At 42.7% G+C, this 24759-nt stretch overlaps 1 protein-coding gene and 1 non-coding gene across 19 annotated transcripts in view; both read left to right on the top strand.

Annotated features, from left to right (window-relative positions):
- The window catches only part of ZHX3 (zinc fingers and homeoboxes 3), a 146410-nt gene that overhangs the window by 34724 nt on the left and 86927 nt on the right, over positions 1-24759 (top strand). The gene's annotated exons all lie outside the window — the stretch shown is intronic.
- On the top strand, positions 4886-4992 carry LOC117308386 (U6 spliceosomal RNA). The gene has a single exon (XR_004522368.1). It is a non-coding gene; the product is annotated as a U6 spliceosomal RNA (small nuclear RNA).

Raw genomic sequence — 24759 nt, 5'->3', positions numbered from 1 at the left:
AAGAGAGGAGCATTCCAGGCAGAGGGAGCAGCCTGAGCAAAGATCCTAAGGCAGAAAAGTGCTTAGAGGGTTTGGGGACTGAACAGAGGCCAGCCTGGTCCATGCTGAGCAGGAGGGAGGGTGCGGGAGAAGGTGCTGGGGAGGGAAGCAGGGCCCAGGTCGCACAAGCATGTACAGGTCATGGCCGGGGGATGAGATTTTATTCTAAGGGCAGCAGGAAACCGTTGTACACTTTGCGTGGGGGCAAGATGGGCTGATTTATAGCTTAAAAAGACTACTCTGGCTGTTGAATGGTGAATGGGTGGAAGGAAGGTCACAGGGTATATTGGATGCGGTGGGTAAGGGAAAAGGAATTCAAGACGGAAGTGAGTCTGGAGCTCAGAGCAGAGGTTCAGGCTGGCAAAGAAAATTTGATGCTGTATTTCCTGTTAGCTCCCTCCCTGTTCTCAGCCAAGCTTCCTGTGAGTAGCTTTATCCACCATCTCTACTTCCTCGCCTCCTCAGCTCCAGCCTCTGTGCTCTGGCCTCTGTCACTGCCACTTCCCTGAAATGTCTAGGGCATAGGGCACTTAAGGCCCTTTATGATTAGCCAAGTCCAGGCCTTTGACCCTCTCCTGGCTTGAGCTGCATCCAGTCACACTGTGAGCCATTCCTGCCTTGAAATTCTCCTTAGCCCTCTGTCTCTCTGGCCCTTTTGTGGTCCCCAAGTCCTTAGACCAGTTCTGAAATGACAGCATTACCCAGGCTACTGACCTTGGTCCTCCTGGATTTCCTCTGTGCCTCTTGGAAAAGAAAGAGCCCTCTCCGCTTTCATCAGGACAATGCCTACTTGCCTTTCAGCTTCATGTCAGGTGCCCCCCACCTTCAGGAAGCCTTCCCTGACCCCTCAGGCTGGGTTAGGTGCCGCTTCTCCTCCATTTCCACTTCTGGAGTATGAAGTGGATATGGTAGCACTTAGCACCCTGCTTACTTATTAGTCTCCCCAGTCTAACAGTACTGGAAGGATAGGATTACAACGAAATACCCTGTGATCTAGGACAAAGATTGCTTTCTCCAGTTCAGGTGAAAGCCACACTTTATAATGTAGGTATCTACACCTGATTGTATGTCCTTTAGTAGATCATTCATTTCTCACTGGGTCTGAGGGCTGTGAAGTCTGGTATAATGTCTTCTGTGAACAGAAGGAATTCATTTAGCTCCAAAGAATTAGTAATTGTCTCCATCTTCTGAAAGGAAAAAAAGCTGAGAATTTAAGAATATGAATTGCTTCAGAAGAGCTTCTGAAGACCGGCATTGCCTGGTAACTTGGTTCTCTGCTCCCTTGCCCCCACCCCGAAACCTGTCACAGGTGCCTCATGTTTTGAGATTCCACAGTTCTGGGTTTGACGTTCCAGCTGCCTCTATGGTGATGAGCATTAACGTTCTCCTGGGCTCAAGTGTGATCGCCTTCAAAGGCAGCAAATGGGCTGAATGAAAGATGTGCTTCTGCCTTTATATCCTTCCCTCTTGCTAACCAGGGGTGAAAAAGAAGAGGTGGGTAGAGACAGCAAAGTGTGCACGTCACACATCTGGAATTTCAGTAAGGTTCTGGGTGGTTAATGTCACTAAACTCTCATGCTTCTCTTTCAAATGCCTTTTTCTACCCTTTCTTTCTTTTTGTCGTTTCTCTCAGTTCCAAACCCACTTTATCTTTTTTGGCAGGTAGAACAAAGAAAAGAAAATGTCGAATCACTTTCTTCCCAGTGGCTGGATTTTTAGAATCTTTTAAAATTTTTTTCCCCGTGTTTAGTTTTCTGAGACTAACAGAGCAAAAAGCAGAGATGCCTTTGACTAAGTGGAACTCTTAGCTTCGTTACTCAAAATAATGCTGCAGGTTGTACTTGTGTTTTTTGGATGTAGTGTTGGGCTGATTATTTTCTAAGAAAAGAACACTGTAAGATTGTTATTTATTTATTTATTTATTTTATTTATTTATTTTTTTTTGCGGTACGCGGGTCTCTCACTGTTGTGGCCTCTCCCGTTGCGGAGCCCAGGCTCCGGATGCGCAGGCTCACCGGCCACGGCTCACGGGCCCAGCCGCTCCGCGGCATGTGGGATCTTCCCGGACCGAGGCACGAACCCGTGTCCCCTGCATCGGCAGGCGGACTCTCAACCACTGCGCCACCAGGGAAGCCCTGTTATTTATTTTTAAATTTAGACATCTCTCAAATGAAATAAGAATGCCTAAGTGTGTGTAACAAGGGACTAAGTTTGAGTCCCCACATTACTCTCTCGAGGGTTTGCTGTTCTCAGGATGAGAAATGCTTGCACACACACGAACTCCACTGTTTTGATTCCCACTTATGTTTATTTCTGGTGTCCAAACAAGACATTAGGATTACAGATGCTCAGATAGGAAAGGACGCAGGGTTTTCCAGTGTGCCCACCAGTGAGATCCCTTCTTACATGGGGGACCTCTCTGTTAGCCTGAGAACATTCTTCCTCACAGGAAACTACAGTCTTTGACCCTTTGGATTTACTTAGTGAGTCTCTTCCACCACATGTTCAACCCTTTAAGTACTTGAAGACAGCTATCTTCCCTTTTATTGCCCAAGCCCTTCTTTATAGACTGTGGATTCCTGGTTTCTTCAGATATAACCTCCTTCCTTTTTCTACATATTGTGGTCCTAATAGAGCATCCCATGGTTTTGTTAGCTTTCTCTGGTGGCTCCATCTCTTGTTAAACTTACTCTCAGCTGAAACCCGCCCTCGTGGAACCCGCCTCTGAGCGGAGGTTTTAAAATGTCTATTTAACGGACTATTTTTTATCTCAGTGGTCTTACGTAACAGGAAAGCATTTTGTTACATTTGATAATGTTGTAATATACTTTCCCTTAAAAGAAAACAAAGGCTTTTAAGTCCTAGGGTGCAGGTAAAATACCAGTAAGGCATGGAATTTGATTTCTCGCCAGAGGAGGCTTAAGCAAGTTCAGTTGGGTCTGATAATAAAGGCTGGCATTGACTGTGCCCTCAGAGCATGCTGCCACTGTGCCAGGGATTGTTACACATATCATTTAGTTTCATACTCACAACGACCTGGTAAATAATGATATCATTAATAGTAGACACTGTTACTGACCTCATTTTAATGGTGAAGAAATGGAGTCTTAGAAAGGTTGGGACTTGTCCATGTTTCACATATCATAGTGTGACCCAGACCTTGAGCTCCTCCTATGCCACTATCCTCCCTCTCTGACACCTTTCTGCTGGGTAAAGCTCTGTGTACCATGCCCTTCTCTTGTGCCTCACGTTTAGCTCTCTGGTCTTCTTAATTAAAAAGTAAATTTTAAAAAGAAAGAATTGGGTGGTTCTTTGCAACTCACCAGGGCCCCTAGAAGAGTGCTCTGCATATGGTGGGTGCTGACAGGAGAACTGAGGTCCTTAGTTCTGTGTCTCCAGGGCCAAGAAAAGTCCATCTTAAACCAGTAAAAGTCTGATGCTGTCATGGTGGGCTAGGACTAAACCTTTGATTTGCCTTTGGGCAGCTGGCTAGCACAGACCAAAGGGGAGAGTATGGTTATTGTCGTTGAGGTTGGACCAGCAGCCAGGACCGAATACAGGGATGTGATACCCAGATCAGTCTTGGCTCTGTCTTCCACACGCACCCTCTGTGAGCCTTAGTGTCCTCCTTTCCTGGGAGTTGGGAGGGAGAGAAATGTATGAGGGGAGCAGGGAGCTGTTTACTCCACGTTCTTTTCCCACTCTTCCAGAGGTTAAAATAGCCCATTTGGTGTTGGAGAGTCAGTTCTTGTGCCCTGTTTCCCAACTCCACACTTGAGACAGTGGCACAGTTGGAAGGATGGGACTTTGGGAAGCTGCTCTTTCCCCTCCCCCAGTCCCTAAGAAATTGGTGAGTTGGAGACCATTTTAAACTGGGGGTAAAACTGGAACTCTTTATTTTATTTACTTTTCTTTTTATTTTTTTCCCCCATATCTCCTCCCTCTTGCATCTCCCTCCCACCCTCCCTATCCCACCCCTCTAGGTGGTCACAAAGCACTGAGCTGATTTCCCTGTGCTACGCGGCTGCTTCCCGCTAGCTACCTATTTTACATTTGGTTGTGTATATATGTCAGTGCCACTCTCTCACTTCATCCCAGCTTACCCTTCTCCCTCCCCAAGTCCATTCTCTGTGTCTGCATCTTTATTCCTGTCCTGCCCCTAGGTTCTTCAGAACCATTTTTTTTTTAGATTCCATATATGTTAGCATGAGGTATTTGTTTTTCTCTTTCTGACTTACTTCACTCTGTATGACAGTCTCTAGGTCTATTCACTTCACTACAAATAACTCAATTATGTTTCTTTTTATGGCTGAGTAATATTCCATTGTATATATGTGCCACATTTTCTTTATCCATTCATCTGTCGATGGACACTTAGGTTGCTTCATGTCCTGGCTATTGTAAATCGAGCTGCAATGAACATTGTGGTACATGACTGTTTTTGAATTATGAAAACTGGAACTCTTTAAGTGAGCCTGGACTGAGGAATTAAAATCTAGGTCTGCCCAGAATGTCACCCCTAGTTCACAGGGCCCCAAGGGTTTAGGAGCTGATGTTAATTCCCCTGTGGTCTGAGGAGAGGGGCTCAGTTGTAGGACTACATCAGGCCTAGTGGGGGAGCACAGGCTAGTCCTGCCAGTCAGGTATCTTAGAATCATCAGGTCCTGCCTGTGTGTGCCTCTCAGCCTGAGATGAACTCTGGAACTGCCCATTCTCCCTGTGATTCAAGGTGTAAATGCTGTAGATGGAATGCTGTCGATAGGACTTTATTAGTCAGAGTCCCGACAGGAAAAGCTGGTATTCTCAATTTAGGGAAATGATGGGAGAGTTAAAGAGGTGTGGATAGGTGCTCGCTTCGGCAGCACATATACTAAAATTGGAACGATACAGAGAAGATTAGCGTGGCCCCTGCGCAAGGATGACACGCAAATTCGTGAAGCGTTCCATATTTTTGACACAAGAGGGAAGAGAGATGGGAACATATGTATATGTATAACTGATTCACTTTGTTATAAAGCAGAGACTAACATACCATTGTAAAGCAATTATACTCCAATGAAGATGTTAAAAAAATAATAAAAGAAAAAAAAGAAAAAAAGAGGTGTGGATAGGATGTAGAGGAAATCTCAAGGGACAGAGCAGGAACCCAGAGCTGTGGTAATGGTGGAACTAATACCACCCCTAACTGCAGTGAGACAAGTGGATGGAGTGGCCATCAGAAGCCAGAAGAGATTGTCGTTTAGAAGAGGTCACCTTGAGAGGAGCAGTGACTTCTGGTTGAGGGATACAGCCGGCAGAAGTAGAATATTCGAATTCCTAACCTCACCCTTTCCTCGCCCTGTGCCCCCACCCTCCTGTTTCCTTCCCTGACCTCTTTCTGGGACTCAGCATTGGACAAACTCAATTAGAAGTCTAGGGCACAGAGGTTTGTTGATGGGATCCATAGAGATCAGTCTGCGGGGGCAGGAGCAAGGTAGGGAAGGGTGGAGAGTGCACCTGGAGAGCAATAGAAAGATACTAGACAGAAGGACCACGTGACTTCACGATGGACAGAACTTGTGTGTGCGTGTGTGCGTGTGTGTGCGTGTGTGTGTGTGTGTGTGTGTGTGTGTAGTGCAAGGTGGGAAAAAAGGATAAGGTAAGCATTTCTTACCATAGCCACGTGTTAGGTACTTTCTCCTGATCCAATCACCTTGCGGGGTAAGTAGAAGTATTTATATGTTATAGATGTGGACAACTTGAACCCAAATCTCTTGTCCCTAAGTCAGTTCAGTCCTGGTGATCCCCGTGGTGACAGATGGTAGCCAGATAGCTCTCACATCTGACTTTCTCTGAGCCCATTCCAGAAAGCCACCGTTCATGGCATTGCTGGGAGAGCCGGGGGGAACTGTAAAAGAGCTGCTGTGTATTTTTTTTTTTTTTCCTTCACATCTGTGAACTTGAAGAGAAGGGGAAAGAGGAGGAAAAAAATTCAACTTGGCATGAACGATGTTAACTGAGATCAAATAAGGTGAAAAGCAAAATAGAATCCAGAAATTTAGTTTTGCTTTTACCCAAAGTTCATGCGCAGCTGCTGTACAAAGTCCTTTTTACTTTCCACGAATGTTAAGCACTGTTCATAACATGAATCTCATTTTCTTTTACTTTTAGTTGTTTATGAAAAATAGCTTTATAAAAGACAAAGAACCAATTGAACATTAAGCTCCAACTGTGTGTCACCTTTGTGATTTCATTTCTTGCTGATACACAAATTATTACGCTTATAAGTTAAAATTATTTTGATTCCTGATACATTCATTGTAAAATTATTTATTGAACGGTCAACAGTGAAATTGAAATTTTAAATTTAAAAAAGAGAAATTCTCACAACCTAGAAAATAAACTTTAAATTTTTCTTTTTTTTTCTAGTTTTCATTACATGCATACATAGATTTTACATGGCTAGAATTGTGCAAGTTTATGTTGTTTTCTTGTCATTAGGTGTATATTTCCATGTTGCTATATAACCTTCATGATTATTTAAAATAGTTTTTCAATTCACCTTAAACATTCTCCTACTTGTTAGATGTTGTTTATTTCCCCTGCTTCATGCCATAAAAAGATTGGCGGTTTTATTGAACATTTAAGTGGTTTATTTACTGTTTTTCTTTATAAACGTTGTTCATTTGAATCTCCATGCATCTAGTTTCCCCATCCCCTCCCTCTTTTGTTCTTTGTGGCAGAGGGAAAGGAATTGTTATTTTTTTAGGATAATTTCTCAGCAGTGGGATGAGCAACTCTGAAGGTATATCAAGGGACATTAAATAGAGTAGTTCTAAGGGTCACTGAGAGAAGTAAGATTACAGTTAAAATGAGTCATTAAGCAGAGTTGTTGCTTAAAATGTTAATACGGATTTTTATTAAATCCTAGGTTTAAAAAACTACTGCTAAAAGAGAAATTAGACACCATTTACATTTACATATAAAATTTAGCTGAAACCCTAAGTTGTGATTAAGTTTAAAAAAATTTGTTCTTGGCTAAATTGAATATAGTGTAATTCTGAACAAATTTTGTGTTTGATTAATGATATTGGCCCCGGTTATCCTGCATCCCTGGAATATAGCATTGGCCCGGGAGTCCCCTGGGCTACTCCCCGGGAAGCATGCATCCCCTCCCTAACCCATTCTGCTCAGCCCAGGGGGGCCAGGCCACTTTCATCTGTGCCCTCTTTATGAAGGTGGAGCCCCCTGGCCAGAGGGGCTTCCTTGTATGGTGCCCTTGCCCTTCCACTTGCCTTCCGTCTGCCACAGTTCTGCTTTCTGGAACAACAGACAAGTTTCTTCCTCTAGTCGGGAAGCTTTAGAAAATCAGAGAGCAGTTCTGGTTTTCGCTCTGTCCTTAGCTCCTGGCATAGTGCCTGGCACATAGCAGAGTCTCAAAAACACATTTGCAGAATGAAATGTCTTGAGACGGTCCTTTAAATGTGTGAATACAACCATGATGTCCCCACTTAGTCGCCTCCTCTTTGGGTTTAATGTCCTCTAGGTCAGCCATTCCTCATGGAACACTCTCCGGATCCCTTTCCCTCCCAGCTGGGTTCTCACCATTGTCTTTGACCACGGTTTGCTCTCAGTCACACTTAGAATATGTGGCCATACCTGCAGCCTGTTCTCCAGAAGTGGTCTGATTTGCAGTAATACAGTCAAGTGTGCACTACTTTTTTTTCTTTAGCAAATTGCTGGTTGCTTACATCTTTTCACGTGATCTGCTATCAAGCCTGGCCTGCTCCAGGAGGTGCTTGTGCAATTGAGTGTTTCCTTCTAGATTAGTGTCACTTGGGATTTGATGAAGGCTCTTCAGTATCTTCATGTGAGTCATTAGTAAAAGTGAGGAAGAGGGGAGGCCCATGGAAGAGCTCTGGAAACCTCCCTCCACATTGACAGTAATCCCCTAATCCCATGCTTCTTTCAAACTGTGATGTGCATACAAATTACCTGGGGGTTTGGTTAAAATACAGATTCTGATTCAGTAGGTCTGGGTGCACTCTGAGATTCCGTCTTTCTAACAAGTTGCCAGGTGATGCTGATGCTGCAGGTCTATCAGGTCATACTTTGAGTAGAAAGGCCCAGTTTTGGGAAAGAGTTGTTCATGAGAAAAAATCCTTCAGTGTTTGGATAGCTGTGCTGTGCCCATCAGAGCCCCCAGAAGATACTCTCTGATACAGATACTTGGCCCCAAATACTCAGAGGTTCATCTCCTACCTCACTAAGTAAATGAAGAAAACAAGAGTGATGCTATTTCGCCAGCTTCCAAGTGGTATGTACCTCTCTGTGCATGTTTGTTGGACCCTTTATTCCAGCCTGACTAGCTGTTATCCAACATATTTGGTATCTTTTCAAGTTTCTTGTCATCTGGACATTTGATAAAAGTGCTCATGTAAACTGAGCACTTTAAAAATTTTTTCATTGTTATGGTATACCTTCATATACCAGAAAGTTACCAGAAGAGAAACTGAATGGATATTTAGTTTTTTAAACATTGGTTATAAGATACAGTGTTCCTGATAAAATTCTTTTATAAGAAATATTATGGAGCATCCAAATTTTTTTACTCTATTGGAATTTGGAGAAAATGGATGCATTGTTGAAATTACATTCCTAAGCTGAAATATCCTCATGTAGCTGGCAGCCTTTCAGTAACAGATTTAGCAAGTGAGTCTGTAGAACACAAGGCAGGGAGGTCATGAGCACCTGACCCCCCCTTTCTCCAAGGTTTCTCTCTCTTAGCTCAGGGGACAGGTACTTTTCTTTTGCCCTTTGTACAAGGCAGGTAACACTGTGGCCAAGACTTTTTTGGTCAGTTCAAGGAATGATTATTATGTCAAAATGTAGAGAGAAAAAATATCGACACTTACTTATTTTGTAGAGCTTATTGTGACCTGGTCACCTTTTCCTTTTTTTTTTCCCCCCAATGGAAACAGAAGGAATTTTGATTTAATTTTATTATTTATTTTTTGATTGGAACATAGGTGATGTACAATGTTTCAGGTGTACAGCAAAGTGATTCCGTTATGTGTGTGTGTGTGTGTGTGTGTGTGTGTGTGTATAGTTCCCTGTGATGTACAATAAGTCCTTGTTGTTTATCTGTTTTATATATAGTAGTGTGAATCTGTAATCCCAAATTCCCAATTTATCCCTCCCCCCTTATCCTTTTTTGAAAATAGTAGGTGTGGCCACCACCATGGAAGGTATGCAGCTCACTGAATATCAAAAAACCCTCTCTCTCTGGGTTCTTAAAGCCCCTTAGCCCTGAGTTTGTCATTTGAGCCTGTGGGAGACAGGTACGGAGCGACCTGTAGTTGCTGCTGTAGTTCACCCATTAATTTCCTCCCTTTCTGTAATGGTTTTCCAAGATCAGTCAGATGTCTCTTTGTTCTTTCAGCAGCTCGCATGCAAGCACAGGTGCAGCAGCAATTATGCCTTCCCTTTAACAATTCTTTTATTATAGTAATTTTCAAATATGTATTATGAACCTCCATGCACCCATCATATAATCTCAACAATGTCAGCATCTTTCTAATCATGTTTCTTCATTTATTTCTCACCCCTCTTCATCCGCTTCCCCACCCACTAGCATACATGGTCTTCCCCCCCGCCCCATCTTCTAGTCTTTTAAAGCAAATTCCAGATAGCCTGTCATTTCATCTGTAATACTTCAGTATGTAACATAACAGAGAAATTTTGTAAAACTTTTTAAATTGAAGTATAATATACATAAAAATGAACATAAGTGTAGAGGCTGGTGAATTTTCACAAACTGAATAGGCCTATATAATGAGCACCCAGATCAAGAAACAGAGAACACTGCCAGCACCAAGTGGTGGACTTCTGGCTTTTCTGGATAAATCAATGTTAATCTCCAACTTGTGATTTACTAAACATTCTGAACCTATTTCAGTGCATAATTGAAGCTTTTATGGTATGTCCACAGTTTAATTAAGTAAATGTAATATAAGTAAGTTTTCATTCCGAATAGATAAAACACAATTTGCCTAACTCTGATTGAAAAAAGAAAGTATTATTAGTCTCAATGAGTTGATCACTTCAACCACTGTTGATTAATGTGTTTAGATAATTTTGACTCCTAAGTACTAAAGACAGTGTCTTTCAAACATGTCCTAAAAGTTGAGTCCTGTGACTAGACATTAAATAAGGAAATCCCAACCACAGGAGAAAGACAGTAGCAACAAAAATAAAGCTTTGATATTGACAATAATTAGACTGCTTTATTTTCAGTGAAAATTAAGCAATAATGCCCATATTCAATCCAAGTTGAAAAGTAGTGACTTGAATGCATTAACAATGATTGAATAATAGTACTTTAAAAAACCTATAACTATAGTGCCATTAACGTAGCTAAAAATATCAATAAGTTCTTTAATATCACCTACTAATCTGTACACTAAAATTTTCCTTATTGCTCAAAAATGTCTTTTTTTTTAGATTCATGCTTTAGTTAATGGCCCATATAAAAATCGTTGTAGGTTTAGAAGATATATTTCTTAATCTGTCTTCTATTGTTTTCACATAACCACTGCTTTCATACAATGCTCATGCTCTGTGCTTGCTAAATTAGTACCAAAGACAAATGTAGTCATTTTTTATCATAATTATTGCATCTTTGGTTAGAAGAGAGGATATTTTAAAAACTGATCCAGCCATCTTTTCCAAATCTGTACTAACTTGCTCTAGTACAGTACCAATTTACGGACACTTCTGTAACCCTCCTTCTGCAAAATGAATTGTATTATTCTGGATTTGCTTTTCTCTGGCAGCATTTCTCATCGACTTCCACACATTCTTAAAGTTTTATGTAAATTCTTTTCTCTTCCCTTTTTCATGTGGGTAGCCCACCTTGAGGTTACGTGACTCCCCTTTCAGTAATAGAAGGAGCACTACATGGGGGAAAAGAAGCCTGGGTTCAAATCTCAGTTCTACCACTTACTGTGTGACCCGAGGTGGTGTATTTAACTTCCCCAATTATTTGTAACATGTCTACTTCCTTTTCAGTGGCCTGCATCAAACAATACCACAAATTGTTTAAAATCTCCAAAAGCTCCCCAAATCTGTAGGCAGGGAGGAAACAAATTATCGAGTCACTGCTTGTCTTCCCAAATTACAACTTAGGGAGCATTGCCTAAGGAGCCAGGATGGGAGGCCCCTAGACTCACAAAGTGGGAGAGGAGAACCAGGAAGGGAGATGGTAAGTAGTATTTACTGAGTGCCTGTAATCTCTTTTCCATGTGCTCATTTGGACCTCATAGCTGCCCTGGTAATTTTATGATCAGTGTAACATTGCCTCTGCCAAGGTAGCCAAGTGGTTAAAAGCCATAGTCTGGGTTGAAATTCCTGCCTTGCCACTGTGTGACATAAGACAGGTCCCTTGGCCTCTCTGTGTCTGATTCCTCATCAATAACAGGGAGGTAATGAGAACCTGTTTTATAGGGTATTGGTGAGGATTAAATGAAATAAGTGTGTGAGGTGCCAAGCACAGTATCTGGTATGTAATCAGCATTCAACAAAGCAAGCTGCTATTTATCCTTTACTTCTTTTTAGACTTAACAGTCTTTCTAAAGGAAGGCTGTAGAATTTTAGTAGCTTAATAACATTCAAAATTGTGACCACAGATTTAGCAGATTTTCCAACAACCAGAACAGAACTTTGTCAAACATAGGAGTGCTTTCCTTTCAAACTGGTCATCTTGAAACCTTCTTATGTATTCCAGTGTTGCCTGTGCCTCAAAATGTGTTTGGACTTCTTTTTACTAATTTTTAGTCTATAGGTGTCTTTTTGCTAAAATTAGGCCTAAGATAAAGGTGAATACTTACATAATTAAATTTATTTATTCAACAGACTTTTATTGACCACCTACTGTTTGTCAGCTACTGCTAGACACTAGGATAATAGCAGTGAACAAGTAAGATGGGGTCATTTCCCCATGGCATTTGTAATCTAAGGGGAAAAAAGCTTTCATCAGCTTGGATTGTATCAAAAATGTGACAGCACTAATTGACATTGTTAAAACAGCTGAAAAGAAAAATGCAGATTTTGGAATATTTTGTAGATATATCCAATACATCCATGATATGTTATTCCAAAGAAAGACAGATGCTTTCTTTATGAATAAATGAGATGTACTGAGGGAGACACTGATCTGTATCTGTGCAATGATGTAACCAGACCTTTAAATTCAAATTTGGAATAAGACAAGGAGCTCCTTTATCTCTTCTCTGCTTGACTGTGACTTTGGAGTCATTCATGAACTTGAAATTGGAAGCACAGTTCCATTAAACAACACAATTGAAACTAAATAATCACTCACCAGTAGCCTGGTGATGATTGAAAATAATTCTTGGTTATGCACTCAAGAGTATTTGTCCGGCTTCGGGTCTGGATTGGAGCTGGAGGGTCCCAGGCACTCATCTCCTCAGTGGATGCCTCCCGGCCCCACCACCGCCCTGTGCCGCGGGACAGGGAGCCTGGAGACCCAGCTGGGAACTTAGAATGGTAGAGGAAAAAGATATTTTTTCTCCCCTACAGTTTCTGGTGACTATGAAGGGATGGCTGGGGCACCCCACTTGTTCTGGAAGCTGCAGGTGGGATCTTGTGAAAACTGACAAAAGTCAATGAAAAATAAGAATTCTTACTAAAGTCAGCCCTCCCAGATCTCTGTTTATAGTGCTCTATCAAGAGAGGAAGACAGTTGTGTTTTACTCCTGATTCTTCCCTGAAAGTGTTTACAATCAGCTATAAGTAAGAATGCTCCATGATGCCATCATGTGAATAACTTTGAGACCAGGCCAATGGACTGAAAATGCCCCTTATTAAATGCAGGATTACTCACATCATACAGAGACCTAAGAAGTGGGCATTTACTCCTGTCTATACCACCACCTCCTGAAATGAGACACAACTGTTTGAATGGACTGACTGATTTCCAGGATTGAGATTGATTCAGGTTAATGGAGACGGAGTCTAATCCCTAAAGAATGGTATCTAAGTTTGTGAAGAACCTGCCAAGTTTGTTGTGGTGATACGTGATGGATCTTTTGGATTTAGATACCTGCAGTGTTTTCAACGTATGTTTAGTATTAAAATTATTCCTGGGTTCTTTGGAAAAAAAAAAAAAGACTCTTTGTTAGGTTCCATTGGTTAGCATGTCTAAAAAGTGTGTTGATTTCTTAAAACTTTGCAAATATTTGTGTATATTCAATTTTAACACCTTAATGTTAAATAATTGCAAATAAATACATAAGTAACATATATAAATAAACATAATTATGGAGTCCCAAAATTCAGAGGAGCTTTAAAGATAATTTAGGATAGTCACCCTTATAGTGCAGAAATGCCTTCAAGCCTACGTCCAACACCTCTGCTGATGGAGAATGTTTAACTATAGACCAGGGGTCATGGGCATATAATAGAAAGGTGGGGGGACTTCCCTGGTGGCGCAGTGGTTAAGAATCCGCCTGCCAATGCAGGGGACACGGGTTTGAGCCCTGGTCTGGGAAGATCCCACATGCCGCGGAGCAGCTAAGCCCGTGCGCCACAACTACTGAAGTCCGCACGCCTAGAGCCTGTGCTCTGCAACAAGAGAAGCCATGACATTGAGAAGCCTGCGCACAGCAACGAAGACCCAACGCAGCCAAAAATAAATAAATAAAAATAAATAAAAAGATTAAAAAAATAAATAAAGGTGGGAATTTGTCTTTATAAGACAGGCGTGGTAGTTACCTATGGGAATCTTTTGGGCCCTGTCTGAGTACAATTGTTTTTCCAAGTATCATCTGGCCAACTAAGACTTGTCTTCCACAGTCCAGTTTCTGCCTCTGGACCTCCAGTTTGTAGCCCTTCCAGTAAACTCTGGCACTGGCTAGAGAAACATCCTAGGATCTTTTTAGTTTTCTAAACTTGTAATTACCATTATAGCACATGGTTTTAACCATGTTTTAAATTAGCTAATATTTATTAAGTGTCTATTGTGTACCAGTCACTCTTCTAGGCGAAAGATATGATAGCACCAAGCAAAAAGCAACTACCATCATGGAGAGTTCATGAATGAGTGGCCCTAAAGTTGCAGTCGAATGTGAAATAAAGGAAATGGATCAGGTCTGAGGGAGATGATGATTCTGGCTTGGGACATGTTGAACACGGGAGGTAGTGGGCCATCTGAGAGCAGGTATCTGATGGACAGCTGGCTCTGTAGTTGAGGGAAAACTGGCTTTGGGGATTGTTGGCATGGAAGGTGGAATTTGAAACAATTGGAGCAGAGGTCAGGAAGGGAAAATGAGTGGTCTGAGAGAAGAGAGTCTAGCATGGCATGATGTTTGGTACCTTGTAAAGTACCAAGTAGATGTTTATGAATTCATTTATTTGATGTACAGCTGTGTTCTTTTTGAAGTAACTATGTAATAAGCATTGCTTTTTTTTTTTTAATTTTTGGCTGCGTTGGGTCTTCGTTGCTGCACACTGGCTTTCTCTAGTTGAGGCGAGCGGGGGCTACTCTTTGTTGCGATGCGCGGGCTTCAGTAGTTGTGACACGTGGGCTCAGTAGTTGTGGCTCCTGGGCTTAGTTGCTCCGCGGCATGTGGGATCTTCCCAGACCAGGGATCGAATCCGTTTCCCCTGCATTGGCAGGCAGATTCTTAACCACTGTGCCACCAGGGCATTCCTTATTCGGTAATTGTAACACTATGAAGCAAGTACAATTTTCTTGTTACTTTGGGGAAACTTTCTTCTATTACAGAGGTTTGAGAAATGGAGGTTTTCATGTAATAACCTTTCCTTTTTTTTCTTTTTAGATTTGCATAAGTAATTCACAAACTTGTAACAGCCAAAAAATACACGAGTGTAGAGAACAAAATTTGTCCCTTTACCTCTCTCCTCACCCTTTTCCCACCCAAGACTTTTCAATGACTTTCCATGTACTGTTCCTAAGAGAAGCTATGTTCTGAACAGCGTCTAGGTTGGAGACTGGAGAACGCGATTCCTCTTGTGTGTCTTTGACTCACAGTGACCATAGATGAGTTATATTAATATTCATTCACTGCCTCCCCAGGAGATGTACTTGCCTTTGCCCTTAGTGGTGGGCAACCTTGCCTTTATAGGAAGTCATTCAACTGCATAGTTAGTGGATACCTGGAGCTCCATATTATGGACTTTCCGAAGCTCTGTTACAGCTGGACCGATGCAGGTTAGGGGAAATATCTCACTTCCAGGGTATAGAAAATCATTGGCGTGTGAACACATGCATATGTGTGCGCACACGTGCGCGCACACACGCACGGGATACCTAAAGAGTTGTGACGTATCTTTGGTGAGGCACTGAATCGTGGGTGTTATTACTTGTACCAATCTCTAGCTGATCAAAATAATCATCTTTAGGGAACGTTAGTGAGAAGTTAGTCACGAGACACTGTACATTTTATTAGGTTCCTTATTTGCCCAGTTTTACTGCATGTAATGGGCCTAAGTTTCTAGAGTTGATGCTTGGCCATCATTTAGAGGTGACCTCGTTAGAGGCGCCTAAATGTGTCTAATGGATCTCTGCGGCATTGCCTCCACAGTGTTTAATATGCATAAAATAGGTGCTTGAGGAAAACTGTTACTTGGCAGGGAGGATGAGAAGAGAACTGTGATTGCCCCTAGTGTCCGCAGTATTACCACAGGATCCAGAGCAAAATCACTGAAAGGGTATTTAGTGTTTCTTTGACAGCTTGCTGATCTCTGGTCTTCCCCATCTTGGTAAAATAGTACCTTCGCAGACTTGGTGGTAAAGTCAGAAACCTGGGAGTCATGCTTAACCACTCTGTCCCTCATGCCCACTCCACCAAAAGGCCTGCAGATCCCACCTCCAGCACACAGAAAGCCCACCTCCATTGCCAGCGCCCTAATGCAGGTCGCTGTCATCACCGTCTGGGACTTCTGCGGTGGCCTTCTGCCTTCCTTTTCGGCTTCCTCTCTTGTCTCTCTCCCATGCATTCTATACTTTAACCAGAGTGATCTTTTTGGAAACATAAATCAAGTGTGGATTTACTCCCCTGCTTAAAACTCTTAAATGGCTTCCCATTGCACTTAGGATAAAATTTTTAAATCGCCAGTTTGGTCTGCAAGGCTGCATGACATGGCCTTGGACTCGCTAACGTGATTTTGAACCCTCTCACCTACGTTTGGCACCATCCGTCCAGTTCCTGGAGCCAGGTTATCCTTTTATTTGAGCCCAACTTTCTCTGTAGGCATCAAAATTAAGTAGCATTTATGTTTCCTCCACAAATAAGAAAAGACTTTAACCTATGTCTGCTTCTTTTTTCCTACTCCTTTGGTTCCCAGATTTTTTTTCAAAGTTTCTGATTAATTTTCTATATTATACCTGTGCTCTTTCAAGAATTCTTATTAGTAGTTGCATTGCACTTCACATTATATTTGAGCAATAATTGTTGAGATTTAACTATAAGTTTTACTTATTTCTTTGATAGACACTGCTTCTTGTATCTCAATTTGACTTTTATTTCTTAAATTTAAATTACATTTTGCTAAGGTACAACTTTGAGTATAAGGCTTATACTTTATAAGCTTATACTTTAAGTATGTCTCTTATACTTCTTCCCCTTCCAAAATGCATGGGTGGTGAACTTCATGGAGCTCTTGCACACCCCCAAATATCTTCATTTTGCCTTCATACTTAAATGATGGTTTTAGGGGGATCTAGGGTTCTAAGTTTAAAATGACTTTTTTCCTTCAAAAGTTTGTAGAAATTGTTTCATTTGTGTTTTAGCATCTGGTGTTATAGATGAGAAGTCTGATGCAAATCCACTTTTCCTTTTGTTATGGTTCGTACCCCCGCCATCCTTCCCCACCTTAGATTGTCAGGGTCTCTTTATTTTTGCAGTTTAAAAATTTCACCAAGTTGTATTTAGGTGTTTCTTTTTTCAGTGTTGTTATAAACCATTGGCAGACCCTTTCAACCTCGCACTCAGGTCCTTTTTCAACTTAGAGAAATTTGCTCCTGCTCTTTCTTTGATATTTCTTTCCCCTCTATCCTCTCCCTTTGAAAAAACTAGATGTATATTAGATATACATTGGATCATCTAGATTTATCCCCCCACCCCATATTTCTTATCCCTTGGTTTGGGAGAATTTATCAGTTCAGCCTTCCAGATCACTCCTTCCATCTTTGATCATGCTTATTTTTCTATACAGGGATTTGCTGTTGAGGGATTTAAAAAATGATTTTTTTTTGTAGTTTTGTTTCCTTATTCTCCACTGGTAACTTATAGTAGTGCTTTTCCCCGCCTTAGTATCTTATCTTTGAAATGGTATCTTCATAGATCTTTCAGGGAACACTAAAATTATTTTGTTTCCTTTGTTAACCCTGTTTCCTCTGGGCTTGGTTCCTCTATTCAGTTTGGTGCCTCCTTTCAATCTATTGTTTTTCTTAGTGTTTTATTCTTAGTTAGTTTTCTTTCTTTTTTTTTTTTTTTGTAAATTTATTTATTTATTTTTGGCTGCCTTAGGTCTTTGTTGCTGCACACGGGCTTTCTCTAGTTGCGGTGCGGAGGGCTACTCTTTGTTGCGGAGCGCGGGCTTCTCATCGTGGTGGCTTCTCTTGTTGCAGAGCATGGGCTCTAGGCACACAGGCTTCAGTAGTTGTGGCACACGGGCTCAGTAGTTGTGGCTCGCGGGCTCTAGAGCGCAGACTCAGTAGTTGTGGCGCACGGGCTTAGTTGCTCCGAGGCATGTGGGATCTTCCCGGACCAGGGCTTGAACTCGTGTCCCCTGCATTGGCAGGTGGATTCTTAACCACTGCACCACCAGGGAAGTCCCCTTAGTTAGTTTTCTGTTCACATTTCTAAATAAGGATCCAGGTCAGAGGTTTTCAGTCCTAAGGGTGCATTAAATTATCTGGAGCGCATTTAAATACAAATGCCTAGCTCCTCATTCCCTCTATAAATGCTAGTTTAATTGGATTAAGGTGGGGGCCTAGGCAACTGATGTTTTAATTGTTTTGAGATATAATTGACATATAACATTATGTTTCAGGAGTTTCACGTGTGCAGTATAATGATTTGATATGTGTGTACATTGTGAAATGAGCACCACAATAAGCCTAGTTAATATCCATCATCATATATAGTTACAAAAGTTGTTTTTTTCTTGTGATTAGGACTTTTAAGATCTACTCTCTTAGCAAATTTCAAATGTGCAGTTATTAACATAGTCACCACGATGTACTTATCTATTTTATAAGTAAATAAGTACACCCATGATTTGTTTATTCTGTAGCTGGAAATCTGTACTTTTTGACCCCCTTCACCAGTTTCACCAACCACCCCCCACCCCTTGTCTCTGGCAACCACCAATCTGTCCTCTGTATCTATGAGCTTGGTGTTCTTATTGTTGTTTTAGATTCTGCATTTAAGTGAGATCAAACGGTATTTGTCTTTCTTTGATTTATTTCACTTAGCATAATGCCTTTAAGGTCCATCCATGTGGTCACAAATGGCAAGATATCATTCTTTTTTATGGCTGGATAATATTCCATTATATAAAGATACCACATTTTCTTTATCCATTCATCCATCGATGGACACTTAGGTGGTTTCCTAAGTGTCCTATGTATGGGGTGCATATATCTTTTTGAGTTATGTTTCCGTTTTCTTGGGATAAGTACCCAGAGGTGTAATTGCTGGATCATGTGTGTCATGGTCTGAGCGCGGTCGGAAAAGAATTTCCAGACACGAGGCAGAATGTAAGGAAGATAGCGTTTTATTAAAGAAAAGGGTCGCTGCAAGAACAGCGGGCTGACTTCCTGGTAGCCAGGGAAAGTCGACAATGAGCATGGGTTGCTTGTCTGTTTTTATAGCCAGGGAACCTGCAAGTCATCTGCTGACTGAGCAGAGTATGTATACTTTCAGTGTGCTGAGCGGGAGAAAAACGGGGCAAATGTCTTTTCTTATATGGGATGGGAAAGGGACAGGGCATGCTACTTGGGAGGGCTCTGGGACTGTGCAATGGTTACATTGTGACAGAGCGATAGGCGTCCTGTAACTCTTTGTTCTGACAGTATTGGCCCTTTGAGTTTATCTTGTTCTTTGTCCATGGAGCACACCTCATTCCCCCCTCTCTTTATTTACAGGGCCAATTCTTTGGCCCTATTGGATACCCTGCTCACGTCTACCTACCTGTCTAGCTCCTTCTCAGGCATTTGGGAACCCTTTTTGTAAGGAGAAGGGGCGATGATCTCTCTGGCTACTTCCTTCTGGGTGGGAGCGTCGTAGGGGTCCTGGGTTCCTGATGCCTGCTCTCTGTCAGGGTATATTTATGGAGGGAGATGAGAGCCCATGGAATGATAAGACGGCTTGTTCCAATGTAGTCCATGTGCCAAATGGCTGGTACCCTTGTTGTAGCACCATCTGGAATTGAATCCTTTGAACCTGTCAGGAGATGAACTTAGATAATGTGTTAATAATGTAGGGGCCGGGCTTCCCTGGTGGTGCAGTGATTAAGAATCTGCCTGCCAATGCAAGGGGCACGGGTTCGAGCCCTGGCCTGGGAAGGTCCCACATGCCACGGAACAACTAAGCCCATGTGCGCCACAACTACTGAGCCTGAGCTCTAGAGCCCACGAGCCACAACTACTGAGCCCACGTGCCACAACTACTGAAGCCTGCATGCTTAGAGCCCGTGCTCCGCAACAAGAGAAGCCACGACAATGAGAGGCCCGCACACCGCAGCGAAGAGTAGCCTCTGCTCACCACAACTAGAGAAAGCCTGTGCACAGCAATGAAGACCCAACACAGCCTAAATAAATAAATAAATAAATAAATAAATAAATAAAATAAATAATGCAGGGGCCAAACAACAAAACAAGGGCTATCAGGATTAATGGTCCCAACCAGGGCAATAGCCATGTCCATCTGGATCCCCATAGAGGAGAGGAGGCTGGAAAGCCAGCTGGGGCCCTGTCCTGCTCTCTTTTTTAAATCTCCTATTAATTTGATGTTTTTATTTAGAATCTGAAGGTCTTCTTCACCCTGGCCAGAGGTATTAATATAGAAGCAGCATGTTCCATTTAGTAGGGCACAGACACACCCCCCCTTAGCTGTTACAACATTAAGGGCCCTTCTATTTTGTAAAACCACCTTGGCCAGAGAGCCTAGGGCTGACTGCTGTTCCTCAGTGGCTGCTACCGTAGCCTTCCAAGATTCCTGGACTGTGATGGTGAAACTGAGAACACTCCTCTCTAAGAGGGGTGTGCCTGCAAACCAGAAGAGCCCTCTGAAGATGCTGTGTATTATCTCGGGCCAGTCAAGAATTGGGTTTCATACGCATGTCCCCCCCCAATCAGTGGTTCGTTTTTGTCTCTCCCAGACAGGTCTTAAGGCCTCCTCGAGGAAGGACCCAAGGTTGGGAATGCCTCCTGAGGAAGCTAAATCCTTTGTAGTCATAATGGTCGCCTCTGGGACCGCAGCAATAATTGGGCAGGAGCCCCTCCAAAGTGTGAGAAGATCCAGATAGACCCCGTTACCGCATAGAAATGAAAATCCGGTGCCCCTCAAGGATACACCCGTTGTGGGTCCCCAGAGCCAGGCCCTGACCTTTTGGGAGTTTTCCTCTGGAAATAGACTGAGGTCCCATGGCCTAGGCTTATATTGGGAAGGCCAAATTCCAAGGAAATAATCATCTACACATAAAGGGGAGAATCCGGGCTCTGACTGATTATCAGTGTGACTGGGGGATTGGCATAACAACTTTCTGAATGTTAGCTGAATTATGTTATATTTTGGAGGAGAATCTTGCCGGGAGGTTAAACTAAGTAAGTGTCTGGTGGTCACACCGATTCCCCACATATTTAGTTCCCAGGGCCGAGCTGTTTATGGGAATATGGTCTTCATTAATACATTTCTTAGTCGCATTTTTCCTTGAATTTCCCCAGCACAAAGTGAAATTACCTTCATGTACATCATATTTAATTTTCTCTGAACAGGGATTCCACTCCAGGCTAGTCCGATTAGAATTGAGGGTGTAGTTACAAAGAGAGTCATTTAGCCAGCCCAAAATGGGTCCCCATCCATCCGGGTTTTGGAAACAGAACTGTGCCTCGTCTGCCCAAGCTTGGGCTAATGCCCATATCCTGTTTTTCTCTTCATGAGTACAACAAGCGGTCAGGACTACATGAATGTCTTGCCAGGTCAGGTCAGAGGCTATATTGAGGGCCTGAAATTCCTTAATAGAAGTGGTGGGATCCTGACTAAAGGAACCTAACTTGTTTTGGATTTGGGAAATGTCAGACATGGGAAAGGGAACATGGACTCTAATAGTGCCCATGTCTCCATTTGCTACTTCCCTCAAGGGAAGCGTATCAGAATCTGTTTCCTGGCTTTGGGCAGTCCTCGATCTTGTGTGGGGAGGGGAGAGGGGGCCTTTCGCCTGGATAAGGGGGTGCCTGTCGGGGAGCTGTGGGTTGAGGTGAGGGGGCGGGGGCTGAAGCAAAGGGGGTTGATGGGGTGGGGGACAGGAAAGGTCGAGTAGAGGGTCATCTAGGAGATCTGCTGGAGAGGGAGACAGAGGGGGTCGGGGGGATAAGGCGGCAACAGAAAGACACATGTGGCATGAGTCCCTGAGATCCGGATTCTGACTAAGGGCCATAAAGGTCTGGACATAAGGAACCTCTGAGTCCTTTCTTTTTTTCTGGCAGAAGAGATCAAGTTGGAGGATCGTGTTATAATTTAGTGTGCCATTAAGGGGCCATTGTTCTTGGTCCCCCACTTTATACTGGGACCAAGCTGTGTTACAAAAGAAAGTGAGCCTCTTTTTGAGATTTTCAGGGTCAAATTTTTTCCAGTTCCTGAGGATACTATCGAGGGGTGAGTCTCAGGGAGGCTCCCGAGACGTACCAGAACCTGTTCTTACTTAGCCTATATGCCATAGAAAGGGGGTACTGAGAGTCACCAGCTGACAGAAAGGCGTCCCCTCTGTCTCAGTGATCTCTCCGTGCAACTAAGGCACAAAATGGGCTGACCGTCCCAACAATCGCGTCCGACCGTGAGAGGTGACCCCTGAGCATGCGACTGAGGCACCAACCGTGAGACTGAGGCACCGTGCGACTCGGGCAGGGGAAGAAATAGAGAGAGAGATTCCCGGGACCCACCGGGTGACTCACCGTTTGGCGATTCCCTGAAACGTGAAAAGGCACTCCTGGGATGGCTCAGAGACAACACCTAGGCTCCTGTAAATCAATCCAGACTGAGAAAAAAGTGAAAGTAACAGAGAAGTGAAAGTAACAGAGAAAAAAGTGAAAGTAACAGAGAAGACAGGCCTTGTAGTCCTGCCGGGAAGGTGGCGGTCAAGGGGAGGGGTTTTTCTTGAACCAATATGTGCCCCACGGTGCACGGAAGTTGTCTTGCTGGGGGCAGATGCTCTAACAGCCTGGTCTGTTCTGTGACCCCCTTATCCTTTCACGGGAGTCTTCAAGCGGCAGGCGCCCTATGGCCTGACCTGTGCCTGCACAATACCAATCGGCCTAGTGTTCAGCCAGAAGGAAGTCAGAGGGACCCTCACTGGTTCTGGGCGGTAGTTACGGAGGCGAAGTGAGCCGTGGAGTCTTCAGAACACACCAGGGTGTGGCCCTGGCCAGAGTTCCTCTGTTGCTTGCCCGGCAACCTGCCTGTTTACAGAGGGTCCCAAGAATTGAGGAGAGGAGGTGGGGGAGGAGATCCCCCCAAGAGATATCGCCATATGGGCCACCAAAATGTCGTGGTCTGAATGTGGGTTGGAAAAGCATTTCCAGACATGAGGCAGAATGTAAGGAAGGTAGAGTTTATTAAAGGGAGGGGTCGCTGCAAGAACAGCGGGCCGACTTCCTGGTAGCCAGGGAAAGTCGACAATGAGCATGGGTTGCTTGTCTGTTTTTATAGCCAGGGAACCTGCAAGTCGTCTGCTGACTGGGCAGAGTATGTATACTTCAGTGTGCTGAGCAGGAGAAAAATGGGGCAAATGTCTTTTCTTATATGGGATGGGAAAGGGACAGGGCATGCTACTTGGGAGGGCTCTGGGACAGTGCAATGGTCACATTGTGACAGAGTGGTAGGAGTCCTGTAACTCCTTCTTCTGACAATATTGGCCCTTTGAGTTTATCTTGTTCTTTGTCCTTGGAGCACACCACAAAACGGTAGTTCTATTTTTAATTTTTTTGAGGAACCTCCTTACTATTTTCCATAGCGGATACACCAGTTTACATTCCACCAACAGTGCACAAGTTTTCCTTTTCTCCACACTCTCACCAAAACTTGTCATTTCTTGTCTTTTTGATAATAGACATTCTAACAGGTGTGGAGTGAGATCTCATAGTGGTTTTGATTTGCGTTTGCCTGAGAATTGTCCTTTCAGGAGTAAATTCAGAGTACAGGTCCTGCTGAGTGGCCAGGATATCCCTCTAGAGTCCTCGGTGGGTGTGTGCCTTGTCATTTGTGGTGCTATTTCTTCATCCTTTAGTCCTGGCACTTATGTGGGTGGTCCCCTACTGCTGATCCGCGCTTTATAGAGAGCTGGTCTCACAGCTTAGCCTTTCTGAGAACAATGGAGGATGTAGCTGTTCCACAGACCTTTAATTATTCTCTTGACCATCCCTGGTGCTCTTCCTCTCCCACATCCAGCTTCTACTATCTCTGAATTTAGGTTTGTTTTCCACCAAGCTTCTCTTGGGCACACACATTTTAAAAACTTTCTTCTTTTGCTTGGTTCATGTTGGAGGTTCCTCTACATGGTTAAGCACTGACATCATTCAGTTCCGATGGCTTTTTTTTTTGCCCACAATTCCTTGCTCTTCTCCTGATGGCATCGTTCCTGTTTATCCTGTGCTGCTGTGGACTTATTCTTACTTTTATATTTTTATAATATGTATTCTTACTGTTATAATAAATAACTAAATAGTCTGTTATATTTGGCATTTTAAAGGAGGGGAGAAATACTTCTAATACTCTATTATTTGTCATGAAACAGCAGCCCGCAAACACTTTTTGTTTACCTCTGAAAAACATCAGATATCCAAGGAATTCAGCAGGCTTGTCATGGAAGAGGAACTATAGGCAGTTTAACCAAGTGAAAAATGACTTCATTCCATTAGTGAAAACTGCATTTAAAGTTGTAAGATACCATTTGCACATATCAAATTAGCAAGGTGTTTTTTTTTGGGGGGGGTATGGTGGGAGGTATGGTAGGGAGTAATAAGGAATGTGGAGTGTGTGTATGTGAGGGACAGAGAAAGAATTTAATGCCAGCAAGGGTCATATATACTGCTTGTGAAATGCAAATTGATATAACTCTCAATGCATTTTGGCAATATGGGCCTTTAAAAAAGTTCATACTCTTTGACCCAGGGATTAAAATACTGGCAGTCTATCCCAAGGAAATAATCATAGATTAAGACAATATTTTATGTATAGAGATATTTATCTCCACATTGTAAAGTAAAACAAACAAACAAACAAAAATGTACACGTTCAAGTGCCTGACACTGAGCAGTTGTTAAATTTTGGTACATCTATTCAGCTAACAAAATTCTACAAACAAATGAAGCTAACAAAAATAAATGTTTAGAAAGACTTTAATTACATAGAGAAAATGCTTATGTAGTTTTTAATAATGCTAAGTGAAAAAAGATATACTCTAAAACGGACTTAC

Source organism: Tursiops truncatus, chromosome 15 (genome assembly GCF_011762595.2).
Source record: "Tursiops truncatus isolate mTurTru1 chromosome 15, mTurTru1.mat.Y, whole genome shotgun sequence".
Lineage (NCBI taxonomy): Eukaryota > Metazoa > Chordata > Mammalia > Artiodactyla > Delphinidae > Tursiops > Tursiops truncatus.
Note: the sequence above shows the minus strand (reverse complement) of the source record. Positions and strands in the feature narration are given on the sequence as shown.